The 17,500-nt window shown below is 44.4% G+C and overlaps 1 long non-coding RNA gene across 1 annotated transcript in view; it reads left to right on the forward strand.

Annotated features, from left to right (window-relative positions):
• Nucleotides 1-3,070, forward strand: part of LOC121707314 — a 17,835-nt gene extending 14,765 nt beyond the window's left edge. The window contains exon 3 of the long non-coding RNA XR_006031295.1: nt 3,058-3,070. This is a non-coding gene — a long non-coding RNA (uncharacterized LOC121707314). The remainder of the gene's footprint in view (nt 1-3,057) is intronic.
• Nucleotides 3,071-17,500: the final 14,430 nt, after the last annotated feature.

Raw genomic sequence — 17,500 nt, forward strand, 5'->3', positions numbered from 1 at the left:
GACTCTCAGCTATAGTGACAGCACTCAGTCAGAGAAAACATTCACTAGCAGCGTACATTCTGAAGCCACAGAACTCTGCCAGAAATCTGAAGGACACCACTGCAGTGGGTTTGTCTGTGGAGATTTAGCTACTGGTGCAGTTTTATTTACCCTTTTAGACCAGCACTACAGCTACGAGAGGTTCTTTAGAACACCACAACTGATTTTGCTGCAATGTGGTTCTCCATGACGATACATATTCTCCACTCCAGTGTGGTTCCCTCATGATGTTTCTCCGTATCTAGTGCAGTGTGGTTCTCCATGTTGGTACTCTATACAGCAGTGTGGCAGGCCCCAGCGGTTCCACAGCAGACTGGTTATCTATAAGGATACTCTGGCTCTACTGCAGTAAAGTGTGTGACAGTGACCGGTCTCACCGTAGGCCTATTTCCCTATGCAGGCATGGCCACAGAGTTAGTGGGCATTATCGTAAACGCAGTGTGTATTTTCAGCCAAGAGGATGTTGACAAGATGTTGAGTTAGCTGTGCTGCATGCTTTGCTGTGACAGCCTGTGTCTTGTTGATAATGCTAGACCAGTAGTGCACTCCTCTGATGAGCCAATGCCCTCCTTCCATGTGTTTCTCCCAGGTTCATAAATGTGGGTAGTTATGTGATTTTCTTTATTGACGTTTGGCCATGTATGTGATGTGTTTCTCCAGTGCTAATCCGCTGGAGTAGCATGCTTCTCCTGTGGGGTGCTGTGTTTTTAGGTTACAAGTCCACTGGTACAGGGTAGCTCTCAGTGTTACATCACTAATGTGAAAAGGTGTCTCTATCCTGGAGCATGATGCACATACCCATGACCTAACGACGCTCAGGCGGACACGTAGGACATAACTGGTCGTAACATTCATTTGCCAACAAGCCAAACTAAAATGGTTTTACCATAAAAAATAGTTGAGACAAATATTCATATTTTTTCCACTTTTCTGAGGTTTATTACTGATATTATGATCATGCTTAAAAGGGAACCTTTTTCCAATACCTCCAGTTGCTTTACCTACTGACAGCTATTACTGAAATAGACAGTTAGAAACAAACCTCTAGTTGTCAGACACTATAATATTCAGTTCCGTTATCATTGGAGCAAGCCGTCTATAAAGGCCCAAATCTCAGGGGAATGATGACCAAATGACCTGGTTCTGTTGAGTCCAATTGGACAATTGTGAATGTATTCATACAGTGTACTGGGGTTTAATCTGATATAAGGCACTGAGACCCGCAAGGATAATTATTGTCTGCAAAACAATTATTTTACAGCTATCAGATAATTGTGTGAATGTTCCCAAATGCATTTTAATGGCTTCCATATGAGCAAATTGACTCTCTTGGCCTGTATATAAAAATACCTCATGAAAGATTTGTAGGCCTCTGAAGTGCTTCGAGCTGTTTGACATTCTGGAGGCTTATTTCATACATCAGGTATACATAAAAGTATACATAAAAGTATATATTATTACAGTAACACAGCCTAGTTCTTTAAGCTGTGAAAAAGCCAAAATAATTAAAGGAACTTCATTTCACATGAACTGCAAAAGAAATATTATATTCATCTGGATACTGAACAATCACAAAAATGTCATACAATGCAAAAAATACTGTACTCTCAGCATTTTGGGAAGGCACTGCAAAAAAGACACTGGTGATCAGATCAGTTGACCGATGGTGACGTACTGTCTACTCTGTGCCAGATCCAAACCAGACCAGGATCAGATCTGGGCCAGCTCCATTCTTCCGGGTTGGTGAATAACCGGAAGTCACATTGAACAGTCACATTGACAACAAACATCTGTCAAAACCAGTGTCTGGCATTTCCTCATAGCAGTTCTAAGCTAAATAATCGAAAATGTCGAAAAGTTGTTCTGCTGACAGCTTTCTGCTTGGTTGCTGAGTTTTGACTGCTGTTTATTTCCACAGAGTTGTCACTGCCGCTGCCGGATAGGATGTCATTCCTGTCAGTGAAATTGAATCTGGTGCTTATTAGGTCAAAACTGTGCCTTTGAGCCAATCACCGTGTATACTTTCTCTTACCCAAGAGACCCAGAAAAGCCCAGTGGGAGAGGATGATGGGGAATGAAACAACCCCCTGGTCAAACTCACATCTGGTGCCCATGGGCACTAGACCCATACTGTATACAGTGTGGGATGGTGGCGCTACTACGGCGCTGTGGCCCAAATGCAGCCCAGATCTGGAGTGAATCAGGAGTGAATAAGGAGTGAATCTGGAGGGAATCTGGAGTGAATCTGGAGTGGATGTGGAGTAAATCTGGAGTGGATCTGGGTAGAGATCAGGCCTCAGTCTTCCCCTAAACCATAGTTAGTGTCTGCAGTGGGAGAGGAGTTGATTCTCTTACTTAAATGATTACCCCTGTGTTCATTCCTCTCATTTATTATTTACTGTCTATTTACTTTAATTTATGGACTTCCAGGAATGTACTACCGCAGCCTCCATTTTGTGAAAGTCTGTTTCCTCACCTCACACGTCCTCGGGGTGTCTACCCAGCATGCCTCTGTGCTCCCCACTGCAGAGGACATCCCTCTGCATTTTAATTCACACACTTTTGTGTGTGTGTGTGTGTGTGTGTGTGTGTGTGTGTGTGTGTGTGTGTGTGTGTGTGTGTGTGTGTGTGTATAGTAGTTAGCGGTTCATCAATGATGCGTGTCTCACTGATTAAATTACTGCCAGTCTGCGGGGCGCTAAGTATATCCAAACCATCATGCAGCAGAGAGCAGGGCTGATGTGTGTACTGTATATATCAGGTGGCACTCAAACTGACGCTGTGACAACAGCACCACCTGCTGGTCAGATGGGTGTGTGACAGTCAGAGACACCTCATTAGACACTGCCTGCAGTCATGCATGGCCTCCCCAACATGCCTCAATCAGCAAGCAGGCACTAGTGCTCTGTACACACACACACACACACACACACACACAGCTGATGTCTGTCATCACACTATTCAGGTAGCTGTTGCTTTGGCATGTCATCATTAACACTTTCCAGAGAAGTGCTAAAGGACGTGTGTGTGTGTGTGTGTGTGTGTGTGGGGGGGGGGGGGGGTGGGGGGGGGGAGGGTATGAGCACAAGGGTGAGAAAGGAGGAGAAAGGAGGCTGACACTCCATATGTTATTGTACCAAGACGGGTATCTAACAATGTCAGAGTGCTGGAAAAGAGGTCAAAGGAAAAATAAACACACTCCCAGAAGCAGAGCTATATTTATTTGTTGCTTTGTTACCTTTCGTGTGTGTGTGTGTGGGTGTGTGTGCGCTTGTGTGTGTGTGGGTGTGCGCTTGTGTGTGTGTGTGTGTGTGTGTGCGTGTGTGTGTGAGGAGAAGCTGATTTTGGGCTTAATTTACCATCCTGAATGCTAGGATCCTACTTCCCCCATCCCCTTGTGCAGATCTGGGTCAACATGACGGAGTACCAGCAGAGAAGTCCGGTCCGCTGGGAGGCGGGTTCAGTGTCTAATTAACCAATCTGGTGCCGTTTGTCAGCAATTCCTCCTCGCCGGCCCAACCTTTGTGCAGCCATGCAGAATCCAGCAGAGTGATACATTACTTTCATCATCCCTCCACTAACACTGAGGAGCGTGCAAAGAACAAGTGTTTGAGCACACACACACACACACACACACACACACACTCTGACACATACACACAAATGCATCCTTTGTTCTCTCTCTGTCTCCATCTGAGCCGGACGGGCTATTTTCGGATGCACAAAAAACATCTGTAAGCACGGCAGTATCTGTAGTTGTGAAGATGAGGATGTGAGTGTGTGGTATGTGTGTGTGTGTGGTGAACATGTGTGAATGTGTGAACACACTTCTCTGATGCACATGAGCAAATAGGTGTGCATGTGCAAAAGTGTGTGTGAGTATATTGTGCTCATTTAAATATGTTATATTGAATGGTTGTTTTATTATGTATGTGAATATGTGGTTGTTTGTGTGCGTGTCTGCATAAGTAAGACAGTAACATGAAGTGTGGAATAGCCCTTTTCTCTGTGTGCTGCAGTGTGTGTGTGTGTGTGTGTGAGAGAGAGAGTGAGAGTTGTAGGGGTATGTGTGTGTGTGTGTGTGTGTGTGTGTGTGTGTGTGTGTGTGTGTGTGTGCGTGTGTGCGTCTGTGTGTGTGTGTGTGTGTGTGTGTGTGTGTGTGTGTACTGTATGTGTGAGTGTGTGTGTTTGGATCTGCATATCAGTAAGACAGTAACATGAATTGTGGAATAGCCCTTTTCTCTGTGTGCTGCAGTGTGTGTGTGTGTGTATGTGTGAGTGTGTGTGTTTGGATCTGCATATCAGTAAGACAGTAACATGAATTGTGGAATAGCCCTTTTCTCTGTGTGCTGCAGTGTATGCGTGCGTGTGTGTCTGTGTGTCTGTGTGAGAATGAGAGTTGTAGGGGTGTGTGTGTGTGTGTGTGTGTGTGTGTTTGGCCTCATTTCTTCGCCCTTCGCCTGCCAGGGAAAGACACTGCAGAGAAGGAGCTGTAGCACACTCCAGTTTTGGGACAGGGGAAGCAGGAGGACATCCTCACCCCTCCATCAACCATCCTCATACACGCACACACACACGCACACACACACGCACACACACGCGCACGCACACACACACACACTCAGACACACACACACACACGCGCGCACGCACACACACACACACACACACACACACACACACACTCATGCGCACACACACACGCACACACACGCGCACGCACACACACACACACACTCTCAGACACACACACACACACACACACACACACACACACACAGTTAGTCAAGGCGGGAGCAGGGCCTGCGTTCTCCCTCTTTTGCTTGTAGCCCCCTGGTAAGCCTGTGGCATGAGAATAACCTTCTGTGTCTGGAATACAAAATTGAACAGAGAAGCAACAAAGCTGCTTGCTCTGGTCCAGCATATACGAAGACCACCGGGCAGGGTGTGCGACGCACCGCAGGTACAGTATGTTGACCGCTCTCTGAGGCTCCTGCCAATCTGGCATACACACACAAATTCACGCAAGGTTAGGATCTACTATCAAGTTCTGCAACACACACAGGGCTAGTGTGTGGGGTTAGCAGTTCTGTCCATGTATGTGTTTTACGTTGCGACTTGCCAAGTGCCCCTAATGAGTTAGAGCTGTGGTCGACTTTCCACTTCGTAACACACACACACACACACACAGCGTCTCACAATCCCAGCAGCACTTGCAAACAGCCTCGACCAATCCAATCCAATCTGCTGCACTTTGACCGCAGCCAGGCAAAGAAACCCTGAGTTTCTCCTCCTGACTGCCCACTCAGAGAGAGATACACACTCTGTGGCACACACGCTTCTTAACACCAAGAGTCACACACTCTGTGACACATGCTTCTTAATACCAAGAGTCACACACTCTGTGACACATGCTTCTTAACACCACTTGACTGGTTGGCAACTTTAGCCAAAGACTTTATGAGACATGTTTTTTCAGAGTATTGATTTTTTTCATGAGAGCTGTCAGATCCCAGAGAGAGGTTATCTTACACATCACAGGGGAAAAAAGAGATACATTTTTGCCTCCCGCAGCACAGCCAGTGGTCCTCTCACAGTTCAGATGTGCGACTCTGAAAATGACTTTCTGCCTCCACTTCATACAACGCCTGGGTCATCTTTATGCGCATAATAAAGCCATGTTGAGGACAACAGATGGAGGTGTGAGTGTGAGCTGTGTGTGTGTGTGTGTGTGTGTGAGAGAGAGAGAGAGGTTGGGAGGAGCAGGAGATGTGTGACAGGCTTGTAAAGTGCTAGGTAGTGGCTGCTGGAACTGGATACGTGGAGTCACGCCGGATCAGGGCCAGATCGGGGCCAGATCTGACCTGGAGTCGGCGGCCATGTTGGAGTGCTAGTGCAATAAGCCTTTTCTCCCACTCGGACTCAGCCTGTAAAGAGTGTTGCAGTCGCTTGCTCGACACTTTTCAATTTTCTTCAGAGATTAAATCAGCAGCCGAGAGCAAGCTCACACCAGTCAGATATCATACACTCAAACACACACATACCCTGCTAAACACACACACACACACACACACACACACACACTCCTAAGCAAACACACACACACAGACACACACACACACACTCCTAAGCAAACACACACACACAAACACACCCATACACACACACACACACTCCTAAACACACACACACAGAGACACACACACACACACACAAACATACTCATACACTTGGGCCCTGGCCATGATGCCCCTGCCTCTGACATGACATATCCAGCCTCTGGCTCGATGAAATCTGACACCATACTCAGCGCCAATACTACAGTGCAAAACATCATACTGTGCTAGATTTCATAATCATACCTCACAATATGACCTACAGAATAACACTACTCATCTTACCCCTAATCATAATCATACCTGAAATATTACTCATATAAACTTCAATCTCGTCACTACATTAAGTGTGCTAAGTACACAGTGCTAAGTACACAGTTACACCATTGTCACCAACTTAGTTACAGTATATGAACATCAGTCTCATTCGTTTAATGTTAATCAAATGTTACATGTTCCATATGAATTCAATTTTAAGCACACACACCATTGATGCAATCACCCTGCAACAGCCACCATTACCCAGGTCGCTGTTTTGGCAAAGGTTAGAGCCCTGGCCTTATCTGAAATACATCCTATATGACCATCAGTCTCATCACTTAATTAACTGTTAATTAAGTATTGAGTACACACCTACTTTATTGACACTAACTTATATGACCATTAATCTCAGCCAAATGTTACATTGCATTACATTTTCAAGGTTAATTAGACACTTAGTACACAGTTAGGCCACAGACACAGGGCCCTGTGTTAGTGTGGGGCTGGAGGCCTGGTGTGCAGCTGTTGCTTTAGCAGCCCACAGCAGTGGATGTGACGGGGTGAGGACTGCGTGCGATTAGACCCGCTGACGGCACAACTTCTCACCGCTGATCTCCTCGATCTCAACGTTCACTCGGCCCCTGTGCCGTCTTTCATTTCTGAGAGTGACATGAAATTATGGCCCGTCACACTCGATTTTGCTGCGTGGAAATATGCAGCATATTTTAGCACTCTGCGTACCGTGTGATGGCTGTTTGAAGGAAATTAGTTTTGTTTGCTCAGCTTGCATCCGATTAATATCCGAAAAGTATTTTCTCTTTTCTTTTCAGTTGAATATGTTTGGTCATTGCAATCATATAATAGAGCAGAGTTCCTGTAAGATAGTGAGTGAAAGAATTACTGAACTGGTATCAATATATACTATCTTTGTGGTGTATCATTACTAGGCTTTGCGGTCAGACTATTGAACCACAGTACACTATGTATCAAATCTGTTGAATGCCGAAGCTATTAAAATGGCCAAAGCCCTTTTAAAAATAAATGAAGATTATTAAATACTCATAGGACTTCTTATCATGGTTCATGAAATGGATCCTCTCCAACAGAATTCCCTTTGGAGAAAAGAATGATGCAGCATAGAAGCCATGTCTGTGCAACCATGTCCGCCATTTTAAAGATCGATGAGATTGAATTGATGTTCTGGGCTGTTAAAAACCTTGCTCATTACTCTAAAAAAGGAATGGATGTAATTGTTTATTTCAGCGTTGAAATAAGCCAGTTAACAAATACTGACTTTTGAAAAAAAACATTACAGTGGCATATACACTATCGTGAAGAAAATAAATAATGCTTATGTATAAAATGTACAGACCTTATTTTACTTACAGGACAAAGTTGGCCATGTAACAGTGATATTTAAGTAAGCTTAGGGTACTTAAATATTTTCCCTACAACAGAATATTTCTCAAGTGTTAGAGCGGGTTGACTCTTAAAAAGGTCTCTGTGCTCTAATCAAACTCCATTTTCTGATAGTGAATGTCAGTTCTGTCAGACTCTGATAAATGCTGCGCTCTAAGCCACCCAAAATTAACACCTCACTCATTTAAATGGAGAACCTCAGCTTCTAATTTTAAGACCAATTACTTTGAGTTTTAATACGACTGTAATCCAATATCGGTTGCACAGAAACATAATTGAAAATAAAGACTAAGGCATATTTCAACGTATGAAATATGAACTAATCTAATCCTATTCAAATTATAATCAGTCAGATCACACAGTTTTGTATTCCTCTGTCGTTACGCGTGTTATTGCATTTTGTCTTCAGTTTGTCCAACCTCCTGTTCACCTCTTGGGAAAGGGACACAAGAGCAAAGCCCACAAAGGGTTATAGACCTTGAATTAAACAATGGCCAGAGTGTGTGTGTGTGTGTGTGTGTGTGTGTGTGTGTGTGTGTGAGAGAGAGAGAGAGAGAGAGAGAGAGAGAGAGAGAGAGAGAGTGAGAGTGTGAATGTGAGTGTGTGTGAGTGTGAGTATGTGTGTGTGTGTGTGTGTGTGTGTGTGTGTGTGTGTGTGTAGGTGAATGTGTGAAGACACAGTGTCCACAAGACAGGTTGAAAAGAACTGAAGAGGCACAAAGAGGACAAAAGGAGAAAATAAATTGAAGAAAAGAGAAATGGGTCTGCAAAGCAAGGTGAGGGAGAGAGAGCGAGAGACAGGTAGAGAGAAAGAGAGAGAGAGAGAGAGAGAGAGAGAGAGAGAAAGAGAGAGGGAGAGAGACAGGTAGAGAGAAAGAGAGAGAGAGGCAAAGAGAAAAGAGAGATAGCACAAACAAATGGGGGGATAGTGGGAGAGAGACAGAAAGGATGGAAGTGAAAAAGTAAAAAAAGCTGAGAGAGAGAGAGAGAGAGAGAGAGATATCTCTACTCCCTGCTACACTAAACCCCTGCATTGCAGTAGTGCTGCTTACAGAAGCAGAAGGGGGGGGAGCTGAGCAAGAGACAGAAAGTATGTGTGTATGAGAGAGTTAGAGAGAGAGAGAAAGAAAGAGGGAGGGAGGGAGAGAGAAAAGAGAGAAGGTAGAGGCAGAGGTAAAGGAGGAGAGAGTCATTAAAAAACACCAACATTGTCATTGGTGTCGACTCAGGGGTGAAAACTGGCCTCAATAACATTTCAGGACAGTCCCAAACACTGCATTCCCCCTCTCTCTCTCTTCCTCTCTGGACAGTCCCAAACACCGGACAGCCTCAGGCTACGGAACTTCATCAGTAAACTCCCCACCAGTCCTCCTCCCCTCCTCCCATTCTCTCTCTCTCTCCATTTCCCTCTCTACCCTTCTCTTCTCCTCCCTTTCTCCCCCTCTCCTCTCCTCCTCTCTCTGTCGCAGTGGCCCTGTGTGACACGTCCCTGCGCTGGGGATGTTCGGCCATTAGCCGCTGCCCCATGGGGCCTCCCGGGCTGCCCCCTCTCTCTGAACCACGCTGTCTACCCCCGCAGCGTGGTCAGCAGCACACGGTCGAGGAGCGGAGCCTCCAGTGGACGGCCGCCTCTCTGGCCAGCAGCCGCTCTGACCTTTGTGGCACAGCTGTGTTTGTGGGAGTTCACTGGGTCCCGGCGGAGACAAGGGACAGTTGCGTCCATCTTTATCGTACTGACCGAGCCTTACATCAACTAAGTTAACCAGCACTTGAGAGCTTTGAGATTTGTTAAGAGATTTTTCCATTGCTACCTTGACATTGAATCCACGACCTTGGTGATGTTAATAGTTGTGCTAGTTGGTCTTAGGAACCCAAATAACAATTTGATGTTTAATGTGTCATCAGTAGTCATGATGAAGCACGGAGATGCTTGGTTTGTGTCATCAGTAGTTACTTGGTCCAGTGTTAGTGGCTACAATGAATTCAGAGATGAATGGGAAAGTGTTAATATGCCATTTGATCCAACATGGCCAACTGGAGATCATTTTAGGTGTTGAAAAACTGCAACTCATGACTTTATGAGACGGAACATCATTTGTTTGCCAATGTCTGCCAATATTGTGTGTACACAGTGTAATTGCATTGCCCAAGATATATATCCTCTGATAATGAACCTTCTAGCAGCATGCAGTCTTATTTACCAACACGTTAACATATTTAGCCTCCCTCATAAATATGAATGTGATGAGAGGAAACGCAGAGGAAGTCCAAACGAGGGCTGAATTAAACATGGAGAAACATGCTGAGTAATGAACTTTACGTGCGCCACTCAGCTCCAATCTGCTGCACAGCCACTCTGCTAGATAATAGGTAGGTAATTGGTTGCAAACAAATAAATTCTGTACATCCAGATGTATGTATTGTAAGTGTTAAGTTTACTTAATACTTACTGTATATCCAGATGTAAATAATTTAACACACAATTTTTTCCATGTTTTTTATTTCTCTTTTTTAATCTTGTGAGCTGGCTGGGTAATTTGTAGCTGTCTCTGTGGAAGCCTGAAGGACAAGTGTCTTCCACTTGACCGTTAAAGCATTATACACACACACACTCACATATCCCTCAACTTCCCTGTTGTAACCCAGACCCAGAAAGCCACCCAGACAGGTCATAGAGTACAGATTCTTTACTTTACTTTACTTTACAAGTACGGAACGAAATGTCATGAAACCACAGTTGAGGTAAAGTGGTGATTCATAAATGGCCATTACTTATGTCAGAATGGGCTCTGGGTTTGGTCAAAATAGGCCAGTGAAAATGTAAACACTCCCAGCTTCCAAGAGGTTAGAATGTCAGAGGAAAGTGGTAACATTCCTTAAGATTTCATGATTTCTTAAAACCCTTCCACTGGAAGCATCCTTAAAAAGCTGTACATTTCATTGTGCATTCACACTAGACCATTTGGTCCGGACCCGAGTTCGTTTGGACCGTTGATTCGGTGATTTTTGCTAATGTGAACGCAGTCTACCGAACCCAGGTGTGGACCAGGGTCCGCTAGAAAACAGTGGTCTGGGGTACGGCTCGTTAGAAGTCCGAATGTTCAAATGCTCTCTGTTCCAAAACCAGGAAATAAACTGCTGTTTTTGCGACGTTGCCAAGCGATAGCTTTAAAAAAGCTCGTGTTTATGACATAAACGTCAGCAAAAACAAAAATGTAATGTGAACAGAGACAAGCTGGATCAGGGCTAGGCCAGAGTATCAGCTCTCTTCTCATTTGAAATAATGTCCTCTGAAGGACATCACTCTGGAGAACAGACCTGAAGAAGCCCTCTCTCTCGCCCTCTCTCTCTCTCTCTCTCTCTCTCTGTCTCTCTCTCTCTCACACACACACACACAAACAACCCCCAAGTGCACGCATTGTAGCACTGTGACGTCATCATGTCTGATTTCCATAGGCTGAGTGGAAAGTTCTAGGTCTTCTGAGAGGGGGGGCACTGATAAGTGGGTCTTGGCTGCAGAAAGACTTCATAATGGTAGGTGACAAATGAACCAGAACAACTCTCCCAGTGGACCCAAGGCCCACGAAACAAATAGCAATTAGTGAGAATGCAAGTGAGGGATCTGACTGTTGAGAGGGGAATGGGCATTGAAGCACCAGACCTTTTGATATGAGTCTGAAAATAACTCCTCACTGCATCACAACAGCCTTTCAGACACACACACACACACACACACACACACACACACACACACACACACACACACAAGAATTTTGATCAGGGCCTGCCTTCACACCTTCACCACAGCAGGCTTTCCACAGGATAACAGGATCACTCTCACAGGGTGAGAAAAACACTTCAGAATGACTTACCACGCGTATTGAATTACTCGTATTTCATGAGATTGGTTTTAGTGCTTCATTAACGACCACACTTTCAGTTAGAGAACAAAGCTTAAGAATGGCCCATCAGATCTATTTTATTTACCTCATAAGTAAACAATACACTTTAAATCAATTAAACTCTCTCTAAAGGGCTGTGTATGTTTTTGAATGTAATCACTTCATACCAGAGTGCTTGTTTAATGAGCTGTCCTGTCTGGAATAAATACTGGCCGGCATCCCTAAATGTGGTCAAAATCCCTCATTATTCCTCAAAACACAGGCATTGAAATATGGAAGTGTGATCCAGGCCCATCCAAAATGGCCGACAGCAGAGAATAATCCAGAGTCCCAACAGGCCTCTTGGTTTAACTGTGCGCGTGGATTAATCACTGTCCTCTCCTGTAGCAGACACATAGATCTCTCAGGGGGAAAAAGGCTCGGTAGACATTTTGTTGGTTTAGGTATAGATCAGGTATAGATCAATGGCACTGGCCTTCAGACAGCCTGACTGGACAGTGCTGTGACTGAGTGACTGCTGACTGAACAGGGCAGACTGTGGTCAGGACAAACATGCAGCGACACCAGAGTACACAGGACGTGTGTGTGTGTGTGTGTGTGTGTGTGTGTGTGTGTGTGTATGTGTGTGTGTGTGTGTGTGGACACTAGAGTACACAGGACAGAGACGGACACAGAGAGGAGTAAATCAAGTGACGGACAGACAGGAGGTCCCATTGCAGATGACATGGCAGATCAGATAGGAAGTAAATGTGTCCAGTCTGTTGATTCGCTGTGACATACACACAAACACTTTCGCTGTCTTCTTTTCTTGTACCCACACTCCTACACATACACACACAATCATGGACACACACACACACACACATACACACACACACACACACACACACACACACACACACACACACACTGACACACACACACACACACACACACACACACACCTGCCACCCCACTTTTGGCAGGGAGATACATACCATTGATAAAAACAGAAATATGACATATTTGCTGCTGCTGGCTAAAATTAAAAAAGATTCAAGTCGTTATTAGGTTAATGAGATGGATGTGAGTTAGAAGCCGAATGCCTACAGTCTATATGGGTCAAACACTGGAGAGGATGTGGGTGATGCTATTGCAGAGGTAACTCAGCACTCCAGATACTCACTGCAAGCTGATGGATTTAGAATCAATTATGTTGATCCACAATTTCCTCATCAGCATCATCTAATAGAAACTAATGAACTGCAGTATTCCCCGGTTATTTATTTTTTTCTTAAGTGTGCTACATAAGTCAATGTCTGAAACATCTACTAATGCGGTCCTACAGAGAGCCTGATACACATCTTGGGTCCAAGGCCTTCTAACCAGAAAAGTGTGTATCGAGTACTGCAGGGCCTTAAAGTTTAAGTGTTGAGTGCTGAGCTTAAAAGTCAGCTTTCTTCTTTAATCAGGCAGCCTCTACTCTGTCAGTCCGATGACATCAAATGACTCATTGAGTCTTCCTCGTCCCTTTAATAGGTTGGTGTGCTACTAAATGGCGACACTCAATATCTGTGATTTTTCTTTTAGCCCAAAGATCCAACAAACTCAAAAGTGTAAAATCTTACTCCTCTGTATACTTTGTGGATAGAGGATCAGCATAGGAGCTGAGACACTGGAACCCCAGTAATACAGACACAGAAAATGAACACACATCGTCAACCGGGAATAAACATAGTCTATCTGACATGTCTACAATTTTGTTTTGTACCTAATTCTATGAAATAATATGAAAACAAATAGGCAAAGGCCCTGGTGTAAGTACTGATGGACAAAGGCTATTTTCACTTCATTATTAGTACAAATAATGTATGCTATTTGCACCACTGTATAATTAGAAGTGGATGCTATTCGGACCCTGGTGTATAGTAATGTGTACTATTTACACCCTTGTGCGTGAGCTAGCTAGTTGTTGCAATCAAAACCTCTGTTTGAGAACTGCTTTCTTCTTTAAATTGCTCTATTTTCTGCAGAGATGTTGGTACATATGCACACTTACACTTCTACTTCTACTAAGTAACTATCTCTGCCAAAATGCTTTACACAGGTATTGTACCCCGGAATCCCACTTATTAAACCATTACGTTAACCACTTAACTATCTGCTTCCACATCCGGTTGGAAGTTTGCAGACAAATTTAGGCGTGACCGTCATAATCACAAGATTGCTGTTAACGCTAACTGCCTGCTGTTCCATCCCCACCACGGGCATCAGAGGCACAGAAGATGGCCGCCCAGTGGCACGGCCCAGACTGTCACATTAAGAGCAGGCAACAGAAGGGACAGCTATTGGGCCTGTAAATCATGACTCATGAGTTTGCAGCCAGAGTACATAACTCACTGTAGGCCTATCTCAGATGGCGTACTTCCTTCACACACTTTATACACCAATACACTTTATTGCAGTGCTCTGTGTGCTTACTCGTGGAGTGTGTCAATTTCAACAGAATAGTGTCATCTTAAATGGAATACCAACTCCGTGCACTTAACAGAAATGAAGATCGCAACATTTAAATATATGATGTTTTTCTAAACAAAGTTTGGGAGGAGCCCTTAGGGATGATTGACAGCGCCATGATATAGCCGGCCTCCTTATCCATCCATCACACACCCCGGCATTCGCAAAATTATCCCTCCTCGTCCATTTCACTGATAGCCCAGTTACTCATCCTCCTTACAAAAGGGGGGGGGGGGGGGGGTGCAAGCGGCCATCGCTCTATCGTGATCTCCGCTTCAGGCATTCCAGGACCCCTGCCAGCTACCATGCCAAACACACACTTAGCTTACACTCAGCATAGCAATCATACCGACGGGCAAACTAGTGAAAACTTTATTAGTGTCCTCTATTCAACAGTGACATGGCTGTACTGTGGTGAGGGCTAAGTATCCACCATTCCACACTATGCTTTTTCACTTTTATGAGTGCACCATCCGGGGACTAGCAAGGCACTTTGTGTCGTTAAAATTTTCAGTGTGAATGCACTCATGCACTCAAATTAGGTATTGTGAGTGCAGAAATACGCCATCTGAGACACAGCCACTGTCTGCCAACAATACTGTCAGTCCCACTGTGAGTTTATATCATCCTTAAATTAGAGCATTCTCTAAAGGTATTGTCTAAAACTTACGCTTTAAATGCTCAAGAAAAGAAGTGTTGGTAATGGTCTATTATGCATTTAACAATTATATCCATTACAATAAAGAGAACAAACAACTCTTGTTTTGCCTAAACTTAGTTGTGCAGTTTTGAGGCTCTCATGACCTGAGCGGCAGATGGCTGAGGAACAGATCCAGCCATAATTCACTGGATCCCCCCGGAGACAGCTGTGTCCTCTGAAAGATGCACATTTTAAACAAGACGCATCCATGCACTGCCTCACTGATGATCTGAGCCTGAACCTGTGACTGCAGCATCTCTGGAACCAGATATGCTCCTGTTCATGCGTGCTCATGAAGATGAACAAGCAAATTATTCCAAGAATGAATAGATTCATAAACAAACAAATGAGGATAGAGGTAATTCTGGCTTTTGCTAATTACTCAGCAGGACCTTATCTGTAACGCTTCAGCCAAAAGCATTCACTCTTGCTTATTCAGTTTGCTGGCAGAGGCCTGATTGGCTGGCTGAACTAAACAAGCTTTGATTGACAGGACCCATCTGCTGAGAGCACCACCCACTGAACCACAGAGGAGTGTCGGTGTGGCAGTGAGCCATGGAAACAGCCTACATTTCCTGCCTGTCCACACACACAAATGCACAAAAACATCCACACACAGAGGGAGAGAGAGAGACACACACACACAAACACATACACACACACAAACACACAAACAAACAAACAAGACACACACACTCTTGCAGTTTTTCGACAACAGATTGCAGAGAGGCTGCCAGGCTCAGAGAAAATTTTAGCCGCAGTGTTTCTCAGGCCAAAGACAGACACACACACACACACACACACACACACACACACACACCCGCACACTAGGGGAAAACAGACTGTGGACAGCCTTTTTGTGCCCATCCATGCGCTGCATCAGCCAGGTTTAGGGTACAGGAGGGAGCTTCTTCAATTTAGAGATCATGGCCGGCCCTGAGTGAATTAGCCTCAATCTCTGCTTCATGCTGATGTGCTTTTGAGGCTGCAGTGTAAATGTGAGAAGAGAGACAGTAGCTACACAATAAATCTCCCCTTCTCCTCCTCAGCGTAGCAGCTCTGCCCAGCTGCATGGGTCCAGCTGGATGCTAACAACAACAGGTTTTTCCAAACACCACTGCTCTCAATTTACAGGCCCATTATGGAGTCTGTCAGGAGGTTGGGTTCCCCTTAGGCTACCCATATGGAGGCTTAGACAAACCAAACTATCGGATCCAGGCCGAATCAATGCCTGAACCCGGGCCGGAATCATCCACTGCTTTGATGCCGGAAGTATTTGTTTTCTTTAAAGTGGGAAATTTGTTTCCAGGACCCAATTTTGGATGAACAGAAACAACAGAGAATTAGCAGTGTTCTGGGGATTGGCAATTAACGTCATAAATGCAAAGTGACTCATGAAAGCACAACTAACGGAGCTTTGCATTAGTTGCTAATTGTCTGAATATTTAACAGAGCTGTCTTGATCACACACACAGACACACACGCACACGCACACGCACATACACACACGCACGCACGAACACACACACACACACACACACACACACACACACACACACACACACACACGAGCAATCTAAGCAATCTAAACCTGACAAACAAAATAGCTGACTCCCAACAGTGTTTAGTCTGCTTCAAAGTTGCTGCATGGTGCTTTTGGTGATATATTTGACAACATCATGCTGCTAAGGAAGTTAATTCAGGGTAGCTTCTGCCGTTAATGGGAGTTACAGCTGTGATTAAAAAAAAATCCTTTACATGACTCTATTCCAACTACATTATGTTAAACTAGCCACCTATTACCTGCTTATTGTTGATTTACATAATTACATCATCAATCCATTTAGCTCTATGTTTTTATCCAAAGCGACTTCAGTGAGGAATAAGCTTATGTCACGTGAGCGCCATTTTGAACCTTCTCAGTGCCAATTGGAAGTTGAGGTGGTAGATCTGCTGTCATGCTACATTCACTTATAGTGTCATATACAATTTGAGCTGCTTTGATAACAATCGTGATATCTTGGACAAAAAACCTTAGCATCAATGTTCACAATGATGGATATCAAAAAGTGAGCTAATGAAGGAAATCGGATCCTGAGATCAGTATAAAGGATATATTAGTATAGAGGGCTGCATCACCACCCATATAACACAGGTATGAAAATGATTGGTGTGCTATCTTGGCTAAATGTCAAAATACGGCCCAACATCACCCTTTATTTTGGCAATACACTGCCGATGGATGTCTGTGTGTCTTGGGAAACGATGAAAAAATAGTTCTTAGTTCCGTTGAGTGATTCACTCACAACAACTTTCCAAACTTTCTACAACCAAAGCCTTGTTTTCGCCCAGTGTGACAAGGGCGAATAACATTGAAATGCCAATAAGTAAAAGCAAGTTCCATTGTTTGACTGCAGCTGTCTATCATGCTGTGGTGCAGTCCTGACTTCCTGAGGGCCGCAGTGACATGTCCTTCTTTTGACCCCCTGTGCTTCTGTAGCAATGTGTTGATTGGCTGTGATTGGAAATGGTGGGTCGGTTCAAGCCACTATCTTTCTTTTCAATTC

This window comes from Alosa sapidissima, chromosome 4, assembly GCF_018492685.1.
Source record: "Alosa sapidissima isolate fAloSap1 chromosome 4, fAloSap1.pri, whole genome shotgun sequence".
Lineage (NCBI taxonomy): Eukaryota > Metazoa > Chordata > Actinopteri > Clupeiformes > Clupeidae > Alosa > Alosa sapidissima.